This window comes from Macrobrachium nipponense, chromosome 18, assembly GCF_015104395.2.
Source record: "Macrobrachium nipponense isolate FS-2020 chromosome 18, ASM1510439v2, whole genome shotgun sequence".
Taxonomy (NCBI): Eukaryota; Metazoa; Arthropoda; class Malacostraca; order Decapoda; family Palaemonidae; genus Macrobrachium; species Macrobrachium nipponense.
In genome coordinates this window covers 82,614,799-82,640,951 of record NC_087211.1, presented here as the reverse complement: position 1 = coordinate 82,640,951, position 26,153 = coordinate 82,614,799, and the positions used below count along the sequence as shown (strand labels likewise).

The window sequence follows — 26,153 nt, the reverse complement described above, 5'->3', positions numbered from 1 at the left end:
TATAACTGGATTGAAAAATTATTGTTTACTGATCAACTCTAAATCTGCAATAGCCCCTCTGTCGTCTAGTGGTTACAGCTTATGTCCATAAAACAAGATCTGAATTTGCATGTGAACTTAATACATTTTAAAGGCTTTGATAAAGTAACAATTTTTTCATAAACAACAGCACTATTTAGTGACATTCAAAGCTTACAATAAGTCAATAAAAATAAATAATAACAAAAATAACCTACGTTAAAATTAAGTTGACTGAAGAGGATAGGAAGTCTTACACTGTCCTCTAGAGATATGTTATCCTATTCCAGTGTCATGTACTGAGCAGTCTCAATGAGTAATCTAAGGTGGCATAAGATGTGCCACAAAAATGCTGGCAATATTTAGACAGACGGAAATATTTTCTTGGGAATTTGCAACACACTTGCACTGGAAGTTTCCTATAAATTTCTCAATGCAAGCACAGGAGATGTATGTGAGGATTAACTGTGCTCTTCGTCACAAATCTCACACATATTTTCTAAAAACTTCAAGTATGCAGGTTTCTGCGCTCCAGTCGCAGGAATGAAATGACCTCCAGGGTGCATCAAAACTTGGGGATCATGGAAGTATTCAAGGATTTCCTCACTCATTGGCTTTTGAATTACCTGGAGGTAAAACAGAGAACATTGCAAGTACAGTAATACAACACTTAAAATTAAAACATACAAAGAATTTGTTAATTGATTATCATTTAAGAACCATCATTTAAAATAAAAAATCTTTCAAGAACCATCATTTAAAATAAAAACTGGATGAGAAAACTGTGAATTTCATTGTTTTCATCTGTTAGATTTTGTATCTAAAATTTGTATAAATGGATACATTTTTCATTATTGAAAACGATCGCAAAATCTGTGAAAGAACTTTGGCCTTTGAATTCTCTGGAATCATGAATTTCAACAAAGAGCTTGGACAATATCAACATTACTATTATGATTAAGAGTTGATCCACTGGACACTGCCAATTTTGGGAATAGCCACTAGATCTGTTATGCGTGGTTTGATAAGCAAATGGAAAGCAAGGTCAATGGGTTGCCAGGATAACTGTGAAGGCAACTTGAGGGACATAAAGGAGCAAGAGGGCAAAGGTGGTGCTCAGCCACGGGGCAATTGGGCAGAGCAGGTGTGTTGTGAGTGAGTAAAAGACCAACGGAGTGTGCATGCTTGGCAACAGTTATTACCAATTACAGGATATACTGGTTTTAATAAAACTGTGAGTAATACATAATACTGTACTCAATCTCTTTCAAGAAAAATATAAAATAAGAAAACAGACCAGTTAAATGATGAAGAAAAAGCATCAAATTTTGATCTGCTGAAGTAATGTTGGAAAAACCCTTAATGGTGCTTGATAACAAGATAAGCAAATAGAATGGGTTGGGTAGTTTCATTCAACTCACATGTGCACATGCACAAACAATCACTCATAGATCTACATCTTTCATTTTATAGACATTAAAATGGGAATGTTTGAGGATCTCGTGATAGTAACTTGGAGTCAATATGATTGATGGGTCTAGTATGGACAATCTATCTTCTTTTCTTTTCTAAATGTCTAAGTATGCTAAGTTTAGAGATCCTTTTATTCCATGATGTAAGTTTTGCACGAACTGGCTTTACTGCAACTATGAATTGGATTACTGACACGTTTTTCCTTTAACAAAATACTTCAATACAGCTGCTACGCACAAAACAATATTAATTAATCAACAAATACGAAACATAACTCCTCCATCCCTTACCTGATCTGTTTCTCCAAAGACATGTAGGGTAGGTATAGTGATTTTTTCTTTGTAAAGGTGCTGGTGGGGAAGTGATCTTGACTTGAAGGCAGATACAAATATTGCAAACTTGAAAGGATAGCTCAGCTTAAAAAAAAAAAAAACCTTGTTGCTGAAGACCACAAATAAGACCTAGCATAGGCTGCCCCCTGGCTAAATCCTAAAATCCCATCAAATGGGCCGTTTTCCCTGAAACTGGGCTTCAACAGCAACAAGAGATTCCTGTGAATAATGAGCCCCATTATTTTATGATCGAAAGACTTTTCTGTGCTGCATCATTCCAGATACTTTAACATAAATATGATATTGTTAAGATACAATAAAGTTTTGTACATACTTACCTGGCAGATATATACTTAACTTTAGTCTCCGACGTTCCCGACAGAATTTCAAATCTCGCGGCACACGCGACAGGTAGGTCAGGTGGTCTACCTTTCCCGCCGCTGGGTGGCGGGTGTATGAACCAATCCCATCTTCTAATCAGATTTTCTCTTCCACCTGTCTCCTGAGGGGAGGCTGGGCGGGCCCATTAATCGTATATTATCCTGCCAGGTAAGTATGTACAAAACTTTATTGTATCTTAACAATATCATTTCTTGGGCTCAGCCGTGTCGCTCCGTGAAATGTGTCCTCTTTAGCACTATTTCTAGTAAAATATTGCTGTGATACCAGAGAACTGCTAAATTGGACATGTCAGAAGTCTCTGACTCGCTCACCTAAATAAAAGGTGTCGGTATGAACTGGGGCGAGTGTTTAAACAACTACCACAGCACCCCTCCAATTAGCCTTTTCCTCATCAAAAGACCCTGAAAACGGGAGCCGACCTATAGGTCACACCCAGCTACCCTGTTGAAGGGGACTGCGGCGTCATTCTTATCGATAGCCTCCCAGCGTTGCACGCTTTTTTATAGCTAACTGTTCTTTTTATTGGTTTCTTAATTCTTTTTCGTTATGGATCGTCAATCTGCCTCTTCACCCAAGTTAAGTACTGGTTCGCCCTTTTTCTGTATTTAGGGAGTGATTTTGCCTTTCGTTTTGCCTTTATTTAGGATTTTGTTAGGCGTCTCCTCCCGTAGCGAGCGGTAGCGAGCCGCCATTACGTCGTTCCCTTGTTGTGTACCAATTTCTTTCGAGCGGGCTTCTTTCAGTACCTATATATTTATATTTATATACTCGTAACTTATGATATTTCAGTATATATTTTCAGTATATATTTTATTATGTCTTGGGTGGCAGTTGCTTTGTCGATCTTGTTTGATCTACGTTTATTATTTTCATGATTTCCTGTTTTTCAAGGGGGTCGGCGTTCGTGCACGTTTCTTTGTTTCGTGCTTCGATGTTTATCTACCGTTCCCCCCCCCCCTCCCCCCTTTTATTTTAGTTTGGTATTTTCCATTCAAGAATTCCCCCTTTTTCTTTTCGTCAGCTTACCGTTTGTTTTCGTTTTGTCGGTAAGCAAGTAATTTTTTTTCCTTGTTGCGCCCACTCTCATCGAGTGGCCTCCATTGCGTTTTATATTTTTCGCCCCTTATTTTCATTACCCCTGTTAAAGCATGTTTTTCCCTTAGCTTTAAGTAATTGATTTTATTTTGTCTTTGTATATTTGTTCGGTTCGTCGGCAGCTAGCCTTCATAGGCTTTGCCTGCATTTTCCTCGTGATCCTTTATTCGCGGGAAATCGCTGGTCACGTGATCGTCCCCCCTTCAGCCCTCCCTCCCTCCCCCTCTCGTGGGACTCCCCGTAGTTGGGTGCCGCTCTCGTTGTTTGTCGCTGACGGCCGTCCCACCAGCGGAGGGGGAGGTGTAGTGGGTCTCCCAGCCCAGGACCTTGGGCTGGGGAGTGTCGCTTCTTAGCCGACCGCCTACCGGAGTTGTTAGTCGCACTGCGTTTCAGCCTCGGCTTCCGTGGATTGTTGCGCTCTGCTTCTTTCACTCCCGGAGCTTACATCCACCGCCTAAAACATTCCCTCTCCGCATAAGGCGGGGTTTAGATTCCAGCCTCTCCCGGAGTCATTGAGGGTTATGTTTACGGAAGTTACTCTTCTGTAGGCGGAGATAGTATATTTGTTATTTTAGTTTTTATTATTATCATTATTTTTATCTTTATTTTTATTTTTATTTTTATTTTCCTTGCCCCACGGAACTTGCGAGTTCATGTGGCCGTCCCGGGTTACTTCGTGTACCCCCCGCCCCCTCTCCGGGTCATACAGCTCCGGGTATACAACTCCGGTGGTTTTTTTCCTTACACAGTCCCCGGGACGTTAACATATGAATATATATACCCTTTCTTTTCTTTATAGCCCGGAATGCTCCGGCACATAAAAAAAAAAAAAAAAAAAAAAAGAAATATATTCCATTATCCTATTAAGTGTGTGCAATTGTTCTTATATATTATTGCACTTACAGGCCTCTCAGTGTCTGGTTGCCGGCTGTAGTGCTGCTCTGCAAGATCCGTGCGGCCATGACGTTTGTCGGGGCCACGCCCCCTGTGCAGTGCTGCTTCCTGATTCCGTTGGTCTGCATCATGAAAACTGTTTTGCCTGCTACGACTTGGTACATCAAGGCTACCTCTTCGGTAAGTTACCCCGCACTGCTGGTTCTATGTTTATTGTAAAAAAAAAAAAAAAAACAAATATTGAAATGAGATAAAATAAATGATCAATTAAAATTTCTTTAAATTAAATTACATTGTTTAATCAATAATTATAGAATAATGTTCAAGGAATTTACAGGCAGTCCCCGGGTTACGACGGGGGTTCCGTTCTTGAGACGCGTCGTAAGCCGAAAATCGTCGTAAGCCGGAACGACGCTTGGAAATATGTCTTAAACTAATAAAAGTTATAAAACCTTACTTGTAATCCTTTGGTTACACTACATGTTGTTTCCTGTAGTTTTATGTACAACCTGGATTATGTTATTTTCATAAAAGAATGCTGGTTCTTGAAGGTAAAAACTATTGTATCCTCTGGTGACACTACATTCTTGAAGTTTTATGTACAACCTGGGTAGTGATTTTGCAAAATCTTGAGGGCTACAAGAACAGCTGATTACTATTTACGTATCATATAGACTAATTAAAGTAAATGTATCTTTAAATAGGCTTATATATTAGTATCAACAAAACATTTCCTGCCATGAGTCAGAGCCGTTTAATGAAACGAACACTTCTCTGTCCTATCTGTTCAGAAAATAAACGTTACGTCAATCCCCGAGACCATTGTTGCCAAAGCGTCTCTCTCTCTCTCTCTCTCTTGGTCTCTCTCTCCTCCTCTCTCTCTCCTCTCTCTCTGATCAAATTACATTGGAAACTTGACATAACGATTGCCCTAATATACGAATATTTTGAGATATAACAGAAAATTTGCGAAAATACAAGCTTTGATATACAACGAAATATTTGAGATACGATTTTGCGATGATGTTAGTTGTATAGGCGACCGATAAATGGCGTTCAGTCTGTTTGTTTGTTGGTGCTGCATGTTAACACGTCGTTGTTTAGTTCGTTGTATTTGCGCCTATTTCTCGTGTTATTTTGTCTATTTTATTATTAACCATGGGTCTCAAAGCTAAAGACAAAGCAGGTGATAAGAAAAATCCAAGAAAATGATTTCGATGGAAGCAAAACATGAAATTATAGCAAAGCATGAACGTGGCGTTCGTATCGTCGATTTGGCAAACGAGTATGGTCGAAATCCTTCTACAATATCCACGATCATCAAGCAGAAGGAAGCTATAAAAACCCCCGAGACCATTGTTGCCAAAGCGTCTCTCTCTCTCTCTCTCTCTCTCTCTCTCTCTCTCTCTCTCTCTCTCTCTCTCTCTCTGATCAAATTACGTACTAGATAATGTCTCTCTTTGGATACTTCGATTTTGCCAAATATTGAGGGCTACAAGAACAGTTTGATTACTATTTACGTATCATATAGACTAATTAAAGTAAACGTATCTTTAAATAGGCTTATATTATTAGTATCAACAAAACATTTACTGGCATGAGTCAGAGGCCGTTTAAACGAAACGAACACTTCTCTGTCCTTAACTCGGAGCGTCGGAAGACGCCTCTCTCTCTCTCTCTCTGTCTCTCTCTCTCTTTCTCTCTCTCTCTCTCTCATCTCTCTCTCTCTCTCTCTCTCTCTCTCTCTCTGTGATCAAATTACTGGATAATGTCTCTCTTTGGATACTTGGAATTTGCGTTGTAATCTAACCAGAAACTTCGTTTTGTTATTATTACTGGAAACAAGCAATGATTTTTTCATTATTTGCGCTTTTGGACTGTTATATAAACTAGTATGTATTCATTCGCTCGGGGAAACTAGTTCCGCATATGAGGCGTCACTAAAAAACATAGAAAAATACAACATAAAAAGTGTCGAAAATCATCATCATCTCAAAATTTTTGTTGTAATCTAACCAGAAACTTATTTTTATTAATATACTGTGCTAAATAACTATAAAGGATTTTTATCATAGTATGCGTTTTTTAAAAGCGTCGTTAACTCGGAGCGTCGGAAGACGCCTCCTCTCTCTCTTCTCTCTCAATCTCTCTCTCATCTCTCTCTTCTCTCTCTCTCTCTCGTCTCTCTCTCTCTCTCTCTCTCTCTCTCTCTCTCTGATCAAATTACTGGATAATGTCTCTCTTTGGATACTTGGAATTTGCGTTGTAATCTAACCAGAAACTTCGTTTTGTTATTATTACTGGAAACAAGCAATGATTTTTTCATTATTAGCGCTTTTGGACTGTTATATGTAAACTAGTATGTATTCATTCGCTCGGAAACTAGTTCCGCATATGAGGCGTCACTAAAAAACATAGAAAAATACATAAAAAGTGTCGAAAATCATCATCATCTCAAAATTTTTGTTGTAATCTAACCAGAAACTTATTTTTATTAATTTACTGTGCTAAACTATAAAGGATTTTTATCATAGTATGCGTTTTTTAAAGCGTCGTTAACTCGGAGCGTCGGAAGCGTCAGCGTCGTCAACCTCGGAAACAAGGTCGAAACCCAAGGACGGATTTTTCCATTGAATATTTAAGAAAAAGCGTCGTAACCTCGGAACGTCGTAAGCCGGAACCGTCGTAACCCGGGGACCGCCTGTACTTGGTATTGACACATTCCTTGCATTACAGGCTGAGCAGTCTATTAAGGATGCTGCACTCTCCGCCCTCAAGATCTGGGTTGGAGGGTTTGGACGGAACGTAGGGAAGGCTAAGCCGTATATTCTGTCCCGAGATATGGCGACTTTGCTCTTCCCAGCCGGAAAATCTGCCGGATACGTCGATCCAAAAGTAGCGGCACCGATTATCAAATCAATCCAAGACTCAGTTATTGAACAGCAAGAGGCGGAATTGCCGGACCTTGGACTAGAGGAAGTCTCACTTGAAGTGGTTTGAGGATTTGCCCGTTACACTAGGCACGGGTACAGGTAACAGTGTTAATGAGGCTGCTTAGTTAGTCACCGGGATCTTTCCTTGAGTGACTCTGATTCTTCCTCTCCTTCTACTTCCAATTCCTTCATGGGTTTCACAGAGGTTTGCCCCCTCCCAGGTTGCACTCCTTCTCTGTGATTCCTAAACTAAAGAAAAAACCTGCGGGTAAAACCTTGCTTAAAGGCAGATCAGAGACAATGCCAAGGCCTGGGCAGTCACCAGAGGTTCATACACATATTAAAACTAAAATAAAGTCGCTTTCCAAAAACCTTCAATCCCAAGGTCTCAAGGAGGGAATTCTTCCTATTGCCCTACCAGTCCCATTCCATTAACTTCTAGGGACCGGATACCTCATAAGGTACCGCAAGAGGGACAGGATGATTCTCCTTCCGTTGACCAAGACCAGTTCAACACAAATATTCTAAATCAGGTCAGTAGCCTTGGTAGCTTACTCAGCTCAGTTGCAGCAAGGTTTGAAGAAGTGTTTAGCAGGTTAGGTGCTCAGGACTTCCCTGATTGCAGGTCTCAGACAGGAGTCGGCAGTTTCGGCCCCTTCTAGTAGCTTGATGCAAGCTCAGAGCATGCCTGATAGGTCCACGCTCCCTCCGTTCCACCCCGGTAATCCCTGGAGGGTGGCTAACTTCGCTCCGTTTGTCAATGGGATGTTGACTATAGAAGGTTGCGGCACACGTAGGCTCGAGGATTTCGAGTTTTTTCCCGAAGGTTTACAGCCTCCATTTATAGGCTATGTTATGGCTTACGGAGGCAGCTCTGGTTAGAGAGGATAAAGGTCCCCGCCAGGACTGTTATCCTTTTCTAGAGATCAGGCTCAGCAAACATGGATACGGAGCCTAGAAGAGTGGGACTGCTCAAATACTAGAATAACAGCTTTTAAAAGTCCTTTCACCATGTTTACAACTGATGTCGGGAACCCCTTACCTTTTACATCAAAGGTAGCAGAACTTACACTCCAGGCAGTGACTCGAGAAGAGCCCATTGCCCCAGCTTAGGGAGACAGATCCCACATCTTTACTACTCCCAGGTAGGGAGGATTTGGTGGGAGGATTTGCCAGCTACGTTCTCGGTAGGCAAGCTGAAGCCAGATTGTGCAATCACCTTGTTTAGTGAACGCCTTCCTAGGCTGTCAGACGCATTGATCCAAGCCAAATTTGACGCTAAGACACGTCTCGCAAGTCTCTTAACTCCCTAGTGATGACAGAGACGGCGGCTCGGGAGTACGCTCAGGAGCTGCTGTTTAAGGTCATTGCGAAGTCGTTACTTTTAAGCATGCAAATGTGACTTGTACGACTTTGCGATTGCTAGGAGAAATTGCAGGAAGCATGTTCTGTCTGAGGCTACGATCAGGCACGAACCCCAACAAGCTTCTAGCTTCCTCAATCTGGGGTGCAGATCTCTTCCCAGCTTCAGCAGTAACCGAGGTTCAGAGCGAGGGGCATCACGTCTTAACCAAAGCATCAGGTTGCGTTGGGGAATCCCTTTCAAAAGGAAATCAGAGTCTTCTTCCTCCAGTTTTAGGGCTAGGAAACAGGAAGAGGCAAAGGAAGTTCCTACCTTTCCAAGTCACGCAACAGCATCCTGTGCTACAAGCTGTTCCAATTCAACAGGTATCCAGCCTTCGACTTCTAAGGCTCAGCCTCAGCAACAGCATCAATTTGTCTTCCTTTCGCTGCCGTCTAACCAACAGGCCTCCTCACAGTATTCAGTGTCGCCCGCTTTTAACCCCGGTCTATGAGAGTCGGGCATTTCACCCCTTTACCAGAGTTGCTAGGGGTGGCAGGGCTAGAGGATCCTTTCGCCAGCGCGGAGGAGCCAGAGCCCAAGGGCGAACTAGAGGTGCAGGTCAGGCAGAGGATCCCGGCCTTCATCATCTCAATGAAGTTTCTCAGGTAGGAGTAGCAGGCTGTACCTCTTTCGTCATCGTTGGGGGTTGTTCAGCAGTTGGGCAAAAAGCATAGTATCCAGAGGCCTAGGCTGGAGTTGGATCAAAGGTCCTCCTCCACCCATCACCTTCTATCAGGAACCAACGCAGGAATTGATGGATTACTCCAAGGACCTTCTCCAGAAGGGAGCAATCTCCAGGACGAAGAACTTGAAATTTCAGGGTCGTCTATTCAGCGTCCCAAAGAAAGGGACGACAAAAGAAGGGTGATCTTAGACTTGTCCCGTCTAAACTTGTACATTCGTTGCGACAAGTTCAAAATGCTGACCATCTCTCAGGTGCGGACCTTACTTCCCCGTGGGGCCGTCACCACCTCTATAGATCTTACAGACGCCTACTATCATGTCCCGATAGCTCGGCACTTCCGACCATTCCTCGGCTTCAAACTAGGGAAAGAAGCCTACTCCTTCAAAGTAATGCCCTTCGGCTAAATATAGCACCAAGGGTTTTCACGAAACCATGGCGGAGGCAGTGGTGCAGGAGCTAAGATCCCAGGGTATATTGGTGGTGGCGTACCTAGACGATTGGCTAATCTGGGAGATGGACAAAGGCAAATGTATGAAAGCCACGGACAAGGTCATGTCTTTCCTGGAATATTTAGGGTTCAAGATCAACAGGACCAAGTCCCGGTTGACTCCGGAGTCCAAGTTCCAGTGGCTAGGGATTCATTGGGACTTGGATTCTCACACTCTTTCCATTCCAGCAGGAAAGAGAAAGGAGATTGCCAAGGCAACAAGACAATTCTTAAAGTGCAAGAGACTTCGAGGAGGAATCAGGAGAGGATCCTAGGCTCGCTCCAGTTTGCCTCAGTCACGGACGTTCTGTTGAAAGCCAAGCTCAAGGACATCAATCGAGTTTGGCGTTCGAAGGCAAATGCCAAGTGTCGGGACAAGTTCGCCCGGATACCTCTGATTCTCAGAAAACGCCTGCGCCCATGGACAAAGGCCGCCAACCTAGCCAAGGAGTTACCGTTGCAGTTTCCTCCCCGTCCCTAGTGGGTGCATACGGACGCATCGCTGACAGGTTGGGGAAGTTATTCACAGCACAAGAAGGTTCAGGGAACTTGGTCACCTCACAAACACTTCACATCAACATTCTGGAAGCTATGGCAGTGTTTCTGACTTTAAAAAAGCTCCATCCTCCAAAGAAGACTCATATCAGGTTGGTCCTCGACAGTGCAGTAGTAGTACACTGTATAAACAGAGGTGGTTCAAAGTCAAGTCATGTGAACCACGTGATGATAGCAATCTTTTCTCTAGCAGCCAAGAACACCTGGCATCTGTCGGCTACTCACCTGGCAGGAGTCCACAATGTAGTGGCAGACGCCCTGTCTCGGTCGGTCCCTCTGGAATCAGAATGGTCACTGGACCAAGAATCCTTCGAGAGGGTTTGCCAAAGAGTACCAGGTCTAGAAGTAGATCTGTTTGCCACAGAGGCAAACCACAAGCTGCCTTGTTACGTAGCCCCCAATCTGGACCCTCTGGCATACGCTACGGACGCCCTGAGCTAGATTGGAACCAGTGGACGAAGATCTATTATTCCCTCCAGTGAACCTTCTCCTGAAGGTGCTGCACAAGTTGAGATCCTTCGAAGGTCAGGTGGCTCTCATAGCCCCTCACTGGCCCAAGAGCAACTGGTTTCCCCTTCTCCTGGAACTAGGTCTTTGCCCTCACCCTCTCCCGGACTTGAGACTATCGCAACAAGTTCAAACGAGGACTGTGTTCGATTCCTCAGGTCTTCACAAAACCCCTAACTTTATGGATTTCATGAAGTTTTGCAGTAAGAGAGTAGGCGACATTGATCCACAGAACATGTTGTTCTTGGAGTCAGACAAGAGAGAGTCTACGCTTCGCCAGTATGACTCAGCAGTTGAAGAAACATTGTCTTCGTTCCTCAGAGAATCAAATATCAAAGTAATGACATTGAACGTGGCCATAACCTTCTTCAGGTCTTTGTTTGAACAAGGCTTGGCAGCTGCAACAATAACAACCACTAAGTCAGCTCTGAAAAAGATTTTTCTTCTCGGGTTTGGTATCAATCTAACGCGTCTTATTTCACCTCTATCCCAAGGGCATGTGCACGTCTACGCCCCCCGTTCACAGACCGTCGTCAGTGTCATGGTTTCTTAATGATGTTCTTAGGTTAGCCTCGGAAACAGACAACTTCAAATGTGATTACCAAACCATTTGCGTAAAACTCTGTTCTTATTGAGTCTAGCTTCAGGTGCCAGAATATCAGAGCTGTCATCTTTATCTAGAGATGAAGCGCATATTGAGTTCCTTTCCTCGGGGGAGTGTTGCTTTCGCCAAATAAGCAATTTCTAGCTAAGAATGAAGACCCCTTGATGTGGTGGTCTCCATGGAAGATTGTCCCGCTTCCGCAGGATCCATCGTTATGGTCCCTGTTAAAACTCTTAAGGACTATTTATCTAGGACGTCTACCTATTCCGAAGGCCCCCTTTTCATTAGAAAGATGGTGGTACACTATCTCTAAAAGGCATTAGGCAGCAGATTTTATATTTTACAAGAAAGCCAGCCCAGGGTCATTCCCCAAGGTGCATGACATTCGGCAATAGCAACTTCTGTTAACTTCTTCAAATATATGGACTTTGATGATCTGAAGAAGTATACTGGTTGGAAGTCACCCTTGGTTTTCAAAAAGCACTACCTTAAGTCTTTAGAGGATCTTAAATATCATGCAATAGCTGCAGGAAGGCCAGTGTCTCCTACTGCTACATCATTATAGTACCGTCCTTGTGTCATATGAATCTTTTCAATTATGCCAGCCCTCATTAACATTTTACCTACCTCAGCAAATGCCTTAGCTATTAGAATAAGTGTATAATCGTGTATAGTTTTACGTACATACAAATTATCTGTAATTATTTTATTATGTATGTTACTTGTTGCAAATGTTGCCACATGTTTTGGCTATATAGTATATTTTGTAAATAAATTGTATTTTTTTCCAATTCTAAACTATTTTATTATTCCCTTTGATTTCATTATATGATTTTTCCTTTCAGGATAGTATAGCTTGGTGTTTCTCTGGTACAATTTCACGGAGCGACACGGCTGAGCCCAGAAAAGGGATTTGACGTAGGAAAAATCTATTTCTGGGCGAGAAGCCGTGTCGCCCAGTGAAATCCCCCCCCTTTTTTTCCTTTTTTCCCCCCCTTGATGTGCACCAAGCTTCTTTGCTATCGATAAGTATGACGCGCAGTCCCCTTCAACAGGGTAGCTGGGTGTGACCTATAGGTCGGCTCCCCGTTTTCAGGGTCTTTGATGAGGAAAAGGCTAATTGGAGGGGTTGCTGTGGTAGTGTTTAACACTCGACCCCAGTTCTTATTACCGACACCTTTTGTTTAATTTAGGTGAGCGAGTCTGGACTTCTGACATGTCCAATTTAGCAGTTCTCTGGTATCATAGCAATATTTTACTAGAAATAGTGCTAAAGAGGACACATTTCACTGGGCGACACGGCTTCCTCGCCCATGAATGTTTTTCCTACGTCAAAATCCCTTTTTTGTACATGAACTTTCCTGTCAGATATACTTAGCTGATTGGCACCCTTGGTGGAGGGTAAGAGACAGCTAAACAAAATAGAAAAGGGAAACAACTGATGTTTTAGAATATAAAAACCTTGGTTCTTACCTGTTTAGGCAGAAGACTTCCTGGATACTGTCCTATGATCTGCATTGCCTGAAGAGCTACAGCGAGGGCGTGACCTGTTGCTGAAAGACTCTTCGGATCTACCAAAGGGATTTCTGATCCACTTACATGGTAGAATCCAAGTAGGACCTTGTCAAAGGGGGTTCGCCCGCTTACATGATAGAACCTGTCCACTACTACCGCAAGTAGCCAAAACCATCCAACCACCTAACCAATCTAACTTGTGTTAGAATTACGACACAAAAAGAGATGCCTACCTGCATCCTCTTTCACACAACCATAAAAACACAAACCAAACAAGAGGGGATAAAAATATATGTGACCTAACAAGGATACGCTTCAGCTCCCTGACCAGCACCGAATCCGCAGATACGTATGGTCCTAAGGCGAAGCACTTGTCATACGTTATCTTCACATCTTTTAAGTAGTGGTTTGCGAAGACCGATTGGCATCTCCAAAAAGTAGACTTCATAAGGTTTAGCACTGACATATTTTTGTTGAAGGTTAGCGAAGTGGCAATGGCCCTCAACCTTAAGGTAGCTTAAACTGGTCCTCATCGCATGCTACATGAGCTTCCTTGATCAGACTTCTCGAGAAGAATGACAGAGCATTCTTCGACAAGGGCCTACTGGGGTCTCTCACAGAGCACCAAAGGACGTCTCTATTGCCCTTAAGTTGTTCTTTCCTCCTTAGGTAATACTTCATGATTCTTACCGGGCAAAGAGTCCTCTCTGGCTCTTCCCCTACTAGCGAAGACAATCCTTGTACCTCGAAACTTCTGGGCCATGGGTTCGACGGGTTCTCATTCTTTGCTAAGAATGAGGGAAGGAAAGAACAAACCATGGACTGGTCTTTGAAGCCCACATTACCTTCTATGGCTTGCAGCTCACTCATCCTCTTGGCGGATGCCAAAGCCATACGGAAAAGGGACTTCTTGGTAAGATCCCTGAATGACGCTGATCGCGGAGGTTCAAACCTAGATGAGCTCGAAATTGAAGAAACTACATCAAGATTCCAATTAGGCGTTCTTGCGGCCCCTTTCTTCGTAGTTTCAAAAGACCTAATCAGGTCATGAAGGTCTTTATTGTCGGAAATGTTCAGGCCTCTGTGTCTGAACACTGCCGCTAACATACTGCGGTATCCTTTAATAGTTGAGACCGCCAATCCACATTCTTCCCTAAGGGAAAGGATGAAGTCAGCAATTTGGATCACAGAGGTACTGGAAGAGGAAACTTTCTTGCTCCTACACCAACGTCTAAAAACATCCCACTTCGACTGTATACTCACAAGGGTGGAAGATCTCCTTGCTCTTGCAATCGCTTTTGCAGTTGAAGACGAAAATCCCTTCGCTCTGACGAGACTTTGGACAGTCTGAAGCCAGTCAGACTGAGAGCGGGGAGGTTTTTGTGATACCTGTCAAAGTGGGGTTGTTTGAGTAAATCCTTCCTTAGTGGAAGTGATCTTGGAAGGTCCACTAACCATTCCAGTACCTCTGTGAACCATTAAACTTGGGCAGGCCAGAATGGAGCGATTAGAGTCATTCTCGCTGAATCTGACTCTGCGAACTTCTTTAAACGTCTCTCCTAGGATCTTGAAGGGAGGAAAAGCGTACACATCCAGACCCTTCCAATCTAGCATAAGGGCATCGATCGCTATTGCCCTTGGATCCGAAATCGGAGAGCAATACAGGTCCAGTCTTGCATTCTTCAAGGTGGCGAAGAGGTCTAGATGCGGCCTGCCCCACAACCTCCACAGGCTCTGGCATACATCTTGATGAAGTGTCCACTCCGTTGGAAGGACCTGATCTTTTCTGCTGAGGAGGTGTGCTCTTACATTCCTTTCCCCCTGCACGAATCTGTTGAGGAGTCTGACACTCCTTCCTTCAGTCCAAAGCAAAGGTCTCTTGCTGTCTCGTACAGGGAGAAGGAATGTGTCCCCCCCTGTTTCCTGATGTATGACAGAGCTGTGGTGTTGTCCGAGTTGACCTGAACAATGGAGTCTCGGACGTGGGACTCGAAGGCTTTCAAAGCCAGCCAAACAGCCATCAGCTCCTTTCAGTTTAATGTGCCAGGACACCTACTCCCCCTTCCAGGTGCCTGACACCTCCAACGTTCCCAGAGTCGCCCCCCAACCTATCTCCGACGCGCGTCGGAGAACAACACTAGGCTGGGGTTCAGGGATTGCAGAGACAGACCTTGTACAAATCTGTTGGGATCTGCCCACCACAAAAGTTTCTTTCTCCTTGATCTGCTGAGTCACTGTGAGAGAGAAGAAAGACGTAAATCCTGAGAACGACGACTCCAGTTCTGAGATAGAAAGAACTGGAGAGGTCTCAGATGTAACCTTCCTAGGGAAACGAATTGCTCCAGCGAGGAGAGCATCCTCAACAGACTCATCCACTCCCTCATCTTTCCCTAAGAAGGCTGCCACCTTCTCGAAGCCTCGGGCTATCCTTTCCAGGGACGGAAAAGCCCGAAATTTTTCCGAGAGTCCATCCAAATCCCCAGATATACACATTCTTGATTGGGGATGAGCTGGGATTTTTGATAGTTGACTGAGTCCCAGCGAACTCGTCAAATCCAAGGTCTTCCGCAAGTCCTCCAGACAACGTTCCTTTCGAGTTGGCCCTTATAAGCCAATCGTCCTAGAATAAAGGGATATCCTCACCCCTTCCAAGTGAAGCCACTGAGCGACATTCCTCAAGATACCCGTGAAAACCTGAGGGGCCATCGAGAGGCCAAAGCACAAGGCCCTGAACTGATACACTTTTCCCCTCATCATGAACCTGAGAAACTTCCTCAAGGAAGGATGGATCGGCACATGGAAGTAAGCGTCCTGTAAGTCCAGGGACACCATCCAGCCCCTGGACTAAGAGCAGCCAACACCGATGACGTGGTTTCCATCGCAAACTTCTTTTTCTCCACAAAGAAGTTCAGGGCGCTTACATCCAGAACCGGTCTCCCATTCCCCCTGATGGATTTCGGAACTAGGAAAAGGCGGTTGTAAAAGCCTGCTGATTGAAGATCCGATACCAGTTCTATTGCCTCCTTTTCTAGCATCTGATCTACTGCTAGAACGAGGACTTGGTTCATGATAGGGTCCTTGTATAGTTGGCCGTTAAACTCCCTTGGAGTGGTCGTTAAGGGAGGTCTTGAGGCGAAAGGAATGAGGTAACCCCTTTTTACAATATAGAGGGTCCAGATGTCCGCACCTCTCTGGGCCCAGACATCTGCAAATCTTAGGTGTCTGGCGCCTACCGTCGTCTGAAGGACTTGTCTGCTACTTGGTTGTCTTGACCGCCTTGAGAAGGTCTTACCTCTCCTGCTGGGCCTTCGCCCCCGAAAAGAAGAAGGTCTGGAGGAAGAACCCCCTCGAAAGGGTTCCTGCGTCACTGGTTTCTCCTTTTTGCTCTTGACGGAGAATGTAGGTCGAGGCTTCCTCGTCGACTGTGCCAGCAGGTCCTGAGTAGCCTTAGCTGAGAGCGAGGTCGAGATATCCTGCACCAATTTCTTGGGGAAGAGCTGAGACGAGAGCTGAGAGAATAAAAGTGAAGACCTCTGTGCGTGTGAGACCGTCTTAGTCAAGAAGGAGCAGTACACGGCTCTCTTCTTGACTACTCCTGCACCGAATAAAGATGCGATCTCACTCGCTCCATCCCTTACGGACTTATCCATACAGGATAGTACGCAGTGTAGGTCTTCAGGAGAAATTGCATCCGGAGTCTGCGTCTTCCTAGCCAAGACTCCCAGAGACCAATCCAAGAAGTTAAAAACTTCTAGAACTCTGAACATACCCTTCAGCATGTGATCGAGTTCATTCATGGCCCAAGATGTCTTTGCAGAGTTAAGGGCTGATCTCCTGGTTGCATCCACCAACGCCGAGAAGTCTGAGTCGGCCGAAGATGGGAGACCCAGACCCAAGGGCTCTCCCGTTTCGTACCAAAATCCAGTACGCCCTGACAATTTAGATGGTGGGAAGGCAAACATCGTCTTCCCCACTTCTTCTTTGGAGAGCAGCCAAGATCCAAAACCCCTAAGTGCCTTCTTCATGGATAAAGTGGGTTTCATCCTGACACAGGAGGATCCTTTCGTCGTCTTGGATGTCGAGAACAACGAATGAGAGAACGGAGGAGCGGCAGGGCTGAGGGAATCTCCGAACTCCTGGAGCAGTAAAGCTGTAAGCTTCTTATAAGAAGAAACCGCTGCAGTATTGCTAGAATCTTCGTCAGAGCCTTCTTGGTCCTCTTCTACCGACGAACGAGGAGGGTCCCTTTGAAGAAGAGGCGGTCTTGTCAGGAGAAGGGCGTCTACGCTATGCTTGTCGCCTGACAGGGGAAGCAAAGTCATCTAGAGATCAACAAGCTGAAATAGAGGAGTGTCTATCAGGCATGGAATGTCTGTGGGAAGACTCGCGCTTCGAAGCAGGAAGATAACTTGTACGAGGGAGAGTGCCTTTCACCCGAAGAACGTCTCTCAAGACAAGGGCGCCCTTGAGGTTCTTGGCTCCTACCAAGAAGGCAAATAGTATCCAGGAGAAGAGCGCCTGCTAGGACGTAGTGCCTGCGAGAATCCTGGCGCCTGTCGCAAGGAGAGCGGCTACTAGGGGTAGAGCTCCTACTAGGCGAAAGGCGCTTGCGAGGCTCTTGGCGCCTGACAAGAGGAGAGCGGCTCCCAGGTGAAGAGCGCCGAACAGGAGAGAGGAGCCTACGAGGCTCTAGGCGCCTATCCAGAGGAGAGCGGCTGCCAGGCGATTGGCGCCTGTCCTGTAAAGCGCGCCTGTCCAGCGAATGGCGTACACTCGGGGTGGATGACGTGCCTGGCAGGAGAAGAGCGTCTGCCAGGAGAATGGAGCCTGTCCGTTGAAGAGTGGTCGTCGGCCACCAAAGAGCGCCTGGATGAGGAGGAGAGGCAGTCAGGAGAGGGGGATCTTCTCGCGAGAAACCCCTCGCTCGGAAGAAGCCGCAACATCCAGCGAAGAGAGCCTACGTAGAGGAGAGCGTACGACTGAAGAAGGACGCCTGGATTTCTTGACTGGAAGAGAAACGTCCTTCCTCCTACGAAACTACCGCCCAAGGAGTCAGCGAGGGCCGTAATCTGAGCTTGGAGCCCGGCGAGAATACTAGCGGGGACTTCACAGGCTCCTCTTCCGTAGGAGCAGAGCGAGGCACGCGTGGAGAAGAGCAGTCACGAGATCTCCTGGGCCTCTTCACATCCAGCGAAGGCTCCTCCAGAAAACATCCGGGCTGGAAGCAAAAAAGCTGCAGGGCGCCTTCCAGGCTCTCTTCAATGGGCACGAAGCATCCGTGGAGTTCCATCTGCGCTTCGGTGAGGGCGAAGCAGACGAAAAGCATTGGCGAAGGATGTCCTGCTTGATACGATCCGAGGCAGCCTGGGAACGCACATCAGGATCTGCCGAGGGGACGCCTGACCGGTGGGGGGCTCTCCCTAGCCTTCCTGCGGCTGTCGACTTTCCTCCTCCACTGGAACTGGGAGTTTGGAAGAGGTCTAGGCCTGGAAGCACTACGGAGCACCGGTCAGTACGCCCCCTCCCGACACTACACACTGGGGGCACTGCACAGATCACTATCACTGCCACTCTTACCGGTTGTTCCAAGGAGTGAATCTTGAGCTCCATGCTGCGAATAGTAGCTTTCAACGCAGCCGCCTCCGAAGACGTATCCTTGGCTTCGGTGCGGGGAGCAGGAGCTGAAAAAGGGCAAGGAGGTTCTACTGCTACAAGAAGGTTAGGATCTGATTCTAACTCGCTAATACGAGACCTACTAGAGCTTCGAGAGGAAGCTTTACGCACCTTATCTCTCTCTAACTTCCTTAAGTAGGAAGAAAGAGACTTCCCACTCATCCTTATTTAATCCCTCACATTCCTTAACATAGGATAATAAATGAACACTCATTCCCCCTACCACCTCATACACAGTGTGAGGGTCCACCGAAGCCTTCGGCAACCTCACCTTACATACATCTACTGAACAAACCCTAAACATAACAGGTGTCTTAGCAACAGAATCCAAATCAGCCATCTTAGAGGAAAAATCCAGAGCAAAATCAAAACAGTCCACAAAAAGCGTATGCCAAGCCAAAAAGATCCAGTACGTCACCAAAAATCCTTCCAAAATGATCCCAGGCAAGCGAGAGCGAAATCGACTATCAGGAGGAACCCACAACAGTTGTTGCGTCCGGCGACAGAGAAAATCTGATTAGAAAACGGGATTGGTTCATACACCCTCCACCCAGCGCGGGAAAAAAGGTAGACCACCTGACCTACCTGTCACTGTGCCGTGAGATTTGAAATTCTGTCGGGAACGTCGGAGACTAAGCTAAGTATATATGGTGACAGGAAAGTTCATGTACAAAAAAAACATTTCAGAAGGTTTACATACTACCAGAACACATCACTTTTCTTACCTCATAACCTTTAAAACACAATCTGATTCGTCTTGAGCTCTAAAGTAGTCATCAGGACGACTAAACCACCAATCCAGAGCCCCCATCTTCATTTTCACTGCCTTCCAATGGAGGCACTACAAGTGGTGAAGTCATGAACACAAATTCCACCCTCTTCTTCAGTAACTTTCTGAAATCAAATGAGGTCACAGATTTCAGGATAACGTTTCTATGCTATCTCATCTATGTCCATGTCCCATACATCTTCATTTTCTCTCTTTTCCACTTTAAATCTTCTGCTGAAAACAATTACGGACAGTGAAATTCAAAAAGAACTAAAAACTAATAGGGCTTCTAAGGGAACTCAGCCTGCAGAGATAGACAAGGTATAGGAATGGTGATAAATAAAATAAATATGAGGGAATAGAAAAATAAAACTGACAACACCTAAAATTTCGGAAACGTCGGTAGAGAGCAGGAATGAATTTGTTCTTTATTTAATTAATAAGTTATCAGTTTGTTACTTGAGTGTTCACAATTCTGTTAGTCTACTTCAAGTTGCAAACAGTCTACTATAGCATATAGGTTCCAAAGCATACTAACATTAGTTACAAATTTGTGACAACACTATACATGGCTAATTCCAGTGCCACCTTGTACATCCAGATACTGAGCAAATGTAGCAATTCAGGCAGCATTGTTCAATTATAGGAACTGCAGCTTCAGCTTTTAAAAAAAAAAATAAAGGTCATTACTATACAAATACACAATTTTAAATTAATGTAGTACATACTTCTAAAGTTCCAAACTTGAATTTACTTGTACCTTAAAGCCATTTCTTTAATATAATCTGTCTCATAAATAAGGTAGGGCCAATAAAAACATGAAAAAGGAAACAAAAGAACAGTGAGGCTTAATCATGAAGAGAGCAACAGACCTGCTTCTTAAGGGAAAAAAAAATACTATAAAAGTTAGGATAAACAAAAGCAAGAATCAAGTACCCATTTCCTGAACCTCAAAATACAAGGATTACCATCTTCTACACAGTAAATTCATATAGCAAGTGGCCTGATGGGTGCTATGAAGACTGATAAAGGAGGAACCCTCCCCAACTTCAGCAAAACTGGAACCAAAATACTATGTGAAAAAAAAGATAGAAACCACCCTGTGGCAGAGAGAGGGGAAAGGTTTGAGTGATGGGGTAAGTGGGGTTTAAACAGAACTGCCTTCGTTTCTATCTATCCTAAGAGGTGGACAAAAGTTGAAGAACCCTAATGTGAAAGCAATATGTACTCCAATAACTGGAATGAGCATTACAGTATTTTAAAAATTCACCCATATTTTGGAGTCAGATTTGAACCTGCTGTGTTATCTCTCTAACACATAAACAGACCCTGCATAGTAGTCATATTGATAAAAAAAAGTTTACATTAAAATTTCATAAAAAAATAAATGAAGAATTGGATGGGAGAGGACAATCAGGTATTGTCATCCTCCCACAACTCATTACAGAAATAAATTTAAATTTGACCTCACCTGAATGCCCCCTGTCTTTTCACGAAAGCTAGTACCAGTCTGCCTATAGCCATGGAGACAGAGGACCCTCAGTACTTTCTTCTGTCCCCCTGTCATATTTGTGATTCCAAAAAACAATCTGTAAAAGAAAAAATATATCTCCGTCAGGATTGATTCCTATGATGCACATGTGAATAATGTACACATCAAATCTGCATGAGATCTTAGAACAGTGTTAGGCCTATAACATACATTAATATCTGATACACATGTAAAAAGATATTACTGACTTTGTTTAACATGGAGTGATTTTAAATTCTTATCTAAATAAATACTTACATGTATAGAAAAATTGCTGTACCCATTTCAAATCACAATGCATAATAAAGCAGCTATCAAACTTCAGCAGTATATGAATTTCATTATCAATAAAGACTATTACTAATTCATAATCTTATTTAAAAAAGTCTTAAACTACCAAAAATCAACTAAGCTGAAGGGTAAAGAACTAATAGCTAATAGGCTTATTACAAGTTACACAAATACAAACATGTGGGCAATGTGATTTATTTGATACCAACTACGATTTTCATTACAATTTGCTTTAGTTGCGTGCCTGATTCCCGCCAATTGTCAACCTGGACAGGTTCTTCATACAAAAATAGACATTACCTTTCCTATAATGCCAGGTCCTGACTAACCCGATACTACCTACCTAAACTAACTTAGGGCTATGTGGCCCTAAACTGGACTGGGGCTTTGGCCCCCCAGCCACCCCCCAAAATTAGTAACCTGTCCTGGTTGGTGACTGGCAGCAATCAGCTGCTCAACTAAAGTAAAGGTCTACTGCATTAACTTTTAGCAACTTGAATATTTGTTTGCTTGTCTATGTACTCTATTTGAATTTCTATTTGCTACGGCAACAAAAAGGTAACACAGAAAATGGATGATAAAGACCATAAATAGAAAATGAGAATCAACTATTACAACTCTTTATTACTAAAGTAAATAGTTACAGAAACCCTACTTTAACATAAGCACTATGGTAACCTGTGTTCTTATTTTTTCAACTGTTATCTTTCAACTTTCTACTTACATGTAAATGTGGGCCTTTATAAACATTAAATTCAAAATAAATTATTCATATACTTTATAACTATATTTTGGCATCATTAATATGAGTAAAGGCAAATTGGGTTAGTGCAACAACCCAAAGTAAACTTTTCAGCCTTTGACCTCCTATACAAGCATACACAAGGAGGATCTTGGGGCAATACTCTCTTACATCCAGCTTGTTGGATAAGATCCTGTTCCTTGTGTTAGGTTAGGATATATCCCTGCTAAGTGGGACCCCGGAGGGTAAAGCTTCCAGCCAGGGTAGGAAAATGCATCCTCCTAGATTAGGTTAGGCTGTATTCGGTAATGAATAGGTAGTTCCACAAGCAAACAACAGTGTTACAGGGAGCTTTAGGTAAAAAGTGGAGTTTCGTTTTTCAACTGGGGGAAGGGTCTGTTTCCCCCCTGGCTAAGTAACACAGCCTACTAAGTTAAGTTAAGTTGGGGTAGATTAGGTTAGTAGGTATACGTAGTTCTTTTTTATAATGGCACAGGATATAGGTACGGCAGCCGTATCCCGATCGTGGTAGATATTGGTACGGCAGTGAATTGCGCATGCGTCAATTTCAGACTTCCTGCCGTACAAATAATATAGTGCGGTGAGGGTACGGCAGGATTCTGTCATTGGTGCCGTATTTGCGCTCTTGACTTGCTGTAGATACGGCAGTTGGCTGTATCCGTTTACCAGTTTGCTAATCATACTGTATTATGTAAACCAGAGTTCGGCTTTTACGTGGGACAGTCACGCTTTTTTGAACCTGTCCCCCTTTTTTCGGTTAGCAAATGTGTCCCTCCCCCCTTTTTTTGTTTTTTGTTTGGCTTTTGTGAATTTTGTCCCGCTTTTTTGTACTACAAGCACAACACTATCCCGATTTTAATGGAATAATGCTAAAATTTGGTTTAACTTTGCCATTTCACTACCTGGTAAATTCTATCGTCTTCTCCGACAGCTGCAAAATACCCAATGAAGTGAATTAAAAGAATATTGTAAAGTGTATAACGGCCCTTGCAACTAGCCGATGTCGGGCAGAATAAAGGGCCGAGAAAATCACCAAAGGTACGATGGTAGTGTAAAATATTTATATATAATCCTCTTTGAATCTCCTCTTCGGAATTCTTTTCAGGGCCGATTCGATCGTTCGTGACCTACGTATAAGCCATGAATTACCCAATTTTTGAAAGTTTGAGTCTTCATAGATGTCTATGGCTTTCTTCAGCTCGTTAAAGCCTGAAAACATCTGTTTTTCGGCGAAAACTAATGTATTATTCCGCGGTTCATGCTGTTCCGTCACCATTTTTCTTGCTGTCACTGATATGCCCAAAGACGTGTATATACTTCAGTATATAGTCTTTGGATATGCGTGAGGCGGTAAACAAGGGTTAGCAGCGATGCGCAATTCACTGCCGTACCAATATCTACCGAGATCGGGGTACGGCTGCCGTACCAATATCCAGTTCGTTTTATAATATCTTTCAACAGGGGGGGATCTGATCACCCCCTGCTAAGTAACACGCCTACTAAGTTACGTTAGGGTAGATTAGGTTAGTATAGGCTAGTTCCTTTTATTGTAATAGTAGGTTTCCATAAGGCCCAAATCCCCTTTCTTGAACATAGGTACCATGGCTCCCCTTATGACTTCCTGGGTGGCCATCATAACAACCACATGTTCATTCTCTCCTCCGTTTTTTACCCCACTTATAATCCCCTTTTCAGATGTGAGGTTAATAATAAATACCAAACAACATCACCTACTTCAATCAGCAACTCTAAAAGTAGGAAAATAAATTTCCAAGGTCTTAGGTAGCCTACCTAGGTAAACTGTGCAGAGAGATCACATAGAATTACAAATAAAAGTACCTAAGTTACCATGAATTAACATTAATATTCCATGAAATAACTGACTATTTTTATTAGAAAAGGTTCAAAAAAAGGGTAGTACGTAGTATACCTACTAGGTACCTGGTAGCTAGCTAGGCTATTACTACCTATAGCCAGGCCAAGTGCACTGTTAAACCAGGCGCCTACAAACTATCTTAAACTGTATTATCTCTACAGTATACACCTGCCTGTAAAATTCGCTAAGCTAACATTATCAAAACAACTTCTACTTATCTAAGCTGTTGATCAAAAGGAGAAAATACCGTGGCCATAATATACACTATTACGTACGGAAGTTTTTATCACACAACCGTTGAGAGATCCACGCGTTTGTTATTGTCGTTCCGTTGACTGATCGCTGCTGTTGGATTTGTTCTTAGTGTCCAGCAATAATAATATTGAATTATTTCGTATCTAATTTATACATCCTGAACTTTTAAATGAGTATAAATATTTTAATATTAACTATTAAAACATTTAAACTTGCATAGATACCGTAAAATGTAGCATAAAATAAAATTATTTCATAACTATTTCAAAATAAATATTAAAGGAACGCCACTATCATTCAACGTTGAAGCTGACAAGCGAAATAGATGAGAATTAGCCAGATATATCTTCATTTCAAATAGGCACATTTATATCCAGGTTCTCTCTGGTCATAAAGTAAAAGCAAAATGACTAACCATAAAGGTTTTAATGAACAGTTTACCATTATATAAGAGATTATTTTACAGACTCACATAATAGGCGAATATATATTCTAATTAGAAGCGTCTTTTACTGAGCAATTGAATGGCTTAAAATGTCATGTATTATGGGAAGTTCAAAGTTAGCTTTTATTCATTTTTCTTGATTTAAAAATATATTTTACAACCTCTTTAAATATATAATAGGGTTTGTTTTCCCATACTTATTCTTCTTTTACACTAATTTTTTCATAAAAGAAAAAGAAATAGGCTTAAATTTAAAGGGTACTTAGGTAAAAATTACCACGTTCCACGACCACCTCAAAATATTACAAGACTGCTTTAACGCCAGTATGAAAAAATAACGTAGACCAAGAATGGTGTTTTTATGGAGCGTCTATTTTTCATTTTTTTCTATGTGTTCAAGTGAGGTAACTTTACAGATGGTTTGCTAAATGTAAAACAGCAGAATTCCAGAGTTTTACCCTCCCCTGTAACCTTTACGTGTTTCCAAATGAACCACAATATTTCCTCTTAAACTAAAAAAAAAAAAAAAAAAAAAAATCAACAAAAATATCATTATTGTGGCACAACAAAATCTGTGTAGCATTAACGGAGGAATTTGTATAAATTTACATATTCCTACAACATGCAAAGGTTTGGTTTGATTACTGTACTATGATCCGAGACTGTTATACCAGACGTATTTTTAATACTATTTAATATATTTTGTACAATATGCTGAGTGAAAGAAGTCTACTTGAAATATACCTGTAATTACAAGGTACACAGATGTTCATTTCTTACAAATGAAAGAAAACCAGCAGACATTGAGATGTAACTATGCCTGTCTTGAAATGAGATTATAAAAAAAGAAAAAGCCATTGGTACAGAACTATAATTAACAGACAAGTTGTACATTTTCGAAGGACCTCAAAAAAATATTTATACATGTGCACTTTAGCTCTTGAATACTTCTATTTACTGAAGTAAATGTAAACAAGACTTATTGATAAAATTATACTCAGTAGGCTAATTTTCCCAATGGAAAAGGTTAAGAGACATGAATAATATTTCCTTCAATAGAATTACTGGCGTCAGGAGATTTAATTACAAAGCAAAAATAAGTCAGAATAAATCTATTACATTATAGACAATATGACAAAGGCATCCACAAAAAAAAAAAAAAAAAAAAAAAAACTCTGTGCTTTAAATGATTACACCAGAACATCATGGAAAGCCCACTTTTAAAATATTTGGAATTCTATACATGGCTGAATGTCTACTTTTATACAGTAGTTAAATGTATGAAGGCAACTGGAGAAGAAATGGACTCGAATGTTAAGTAAGTAAAAGATAAATATATAAACATATATGAGTGGACTCCCATGTTGTCTGTTTCCTGATCATTTTAAAAGCAGTTTTTTGCTAAAACTCTTATTTTCCAGGATTTATTTGTGTAAATTTCCCCTGAAAGGAATTATACTAAGATATATTACAATAAAGTATGTAGGAATCACTAGTGTCTTTCTACAATGAGCGGAGAGTTCCTGGAAATTCTTTCTGTATCACAGAATAATGAGTACAACCTTACACTATTACAATCATCATACTAGCAAACATATGTATGCAGAAATTATGGTGTCTACGGGCATAACCAGCCCCTGTTTCA

At 42.6% G+C, this 26,153-nt stretch overlaps 1 protein-coding gene and 1 pseudogene across 1 annotated transcript in view; both read right to left on the bottom strand.

The window, feature by feature from the left end:
* On the bottom strand, positions 1-20,930 carry LOC135197282 (esterase OVCA2-like; annotated as a pseudogene).
* Positions 1-26,153, bottom strand: part of LOC135197286 (UDP-GlcNAc:betaGal beta-1,3-N-acetylglucosaminyltransferase-like protein 1) — a 42,744-nt gene that overhangs the window by 12,266 nt on the left and 4,325 nt on the right.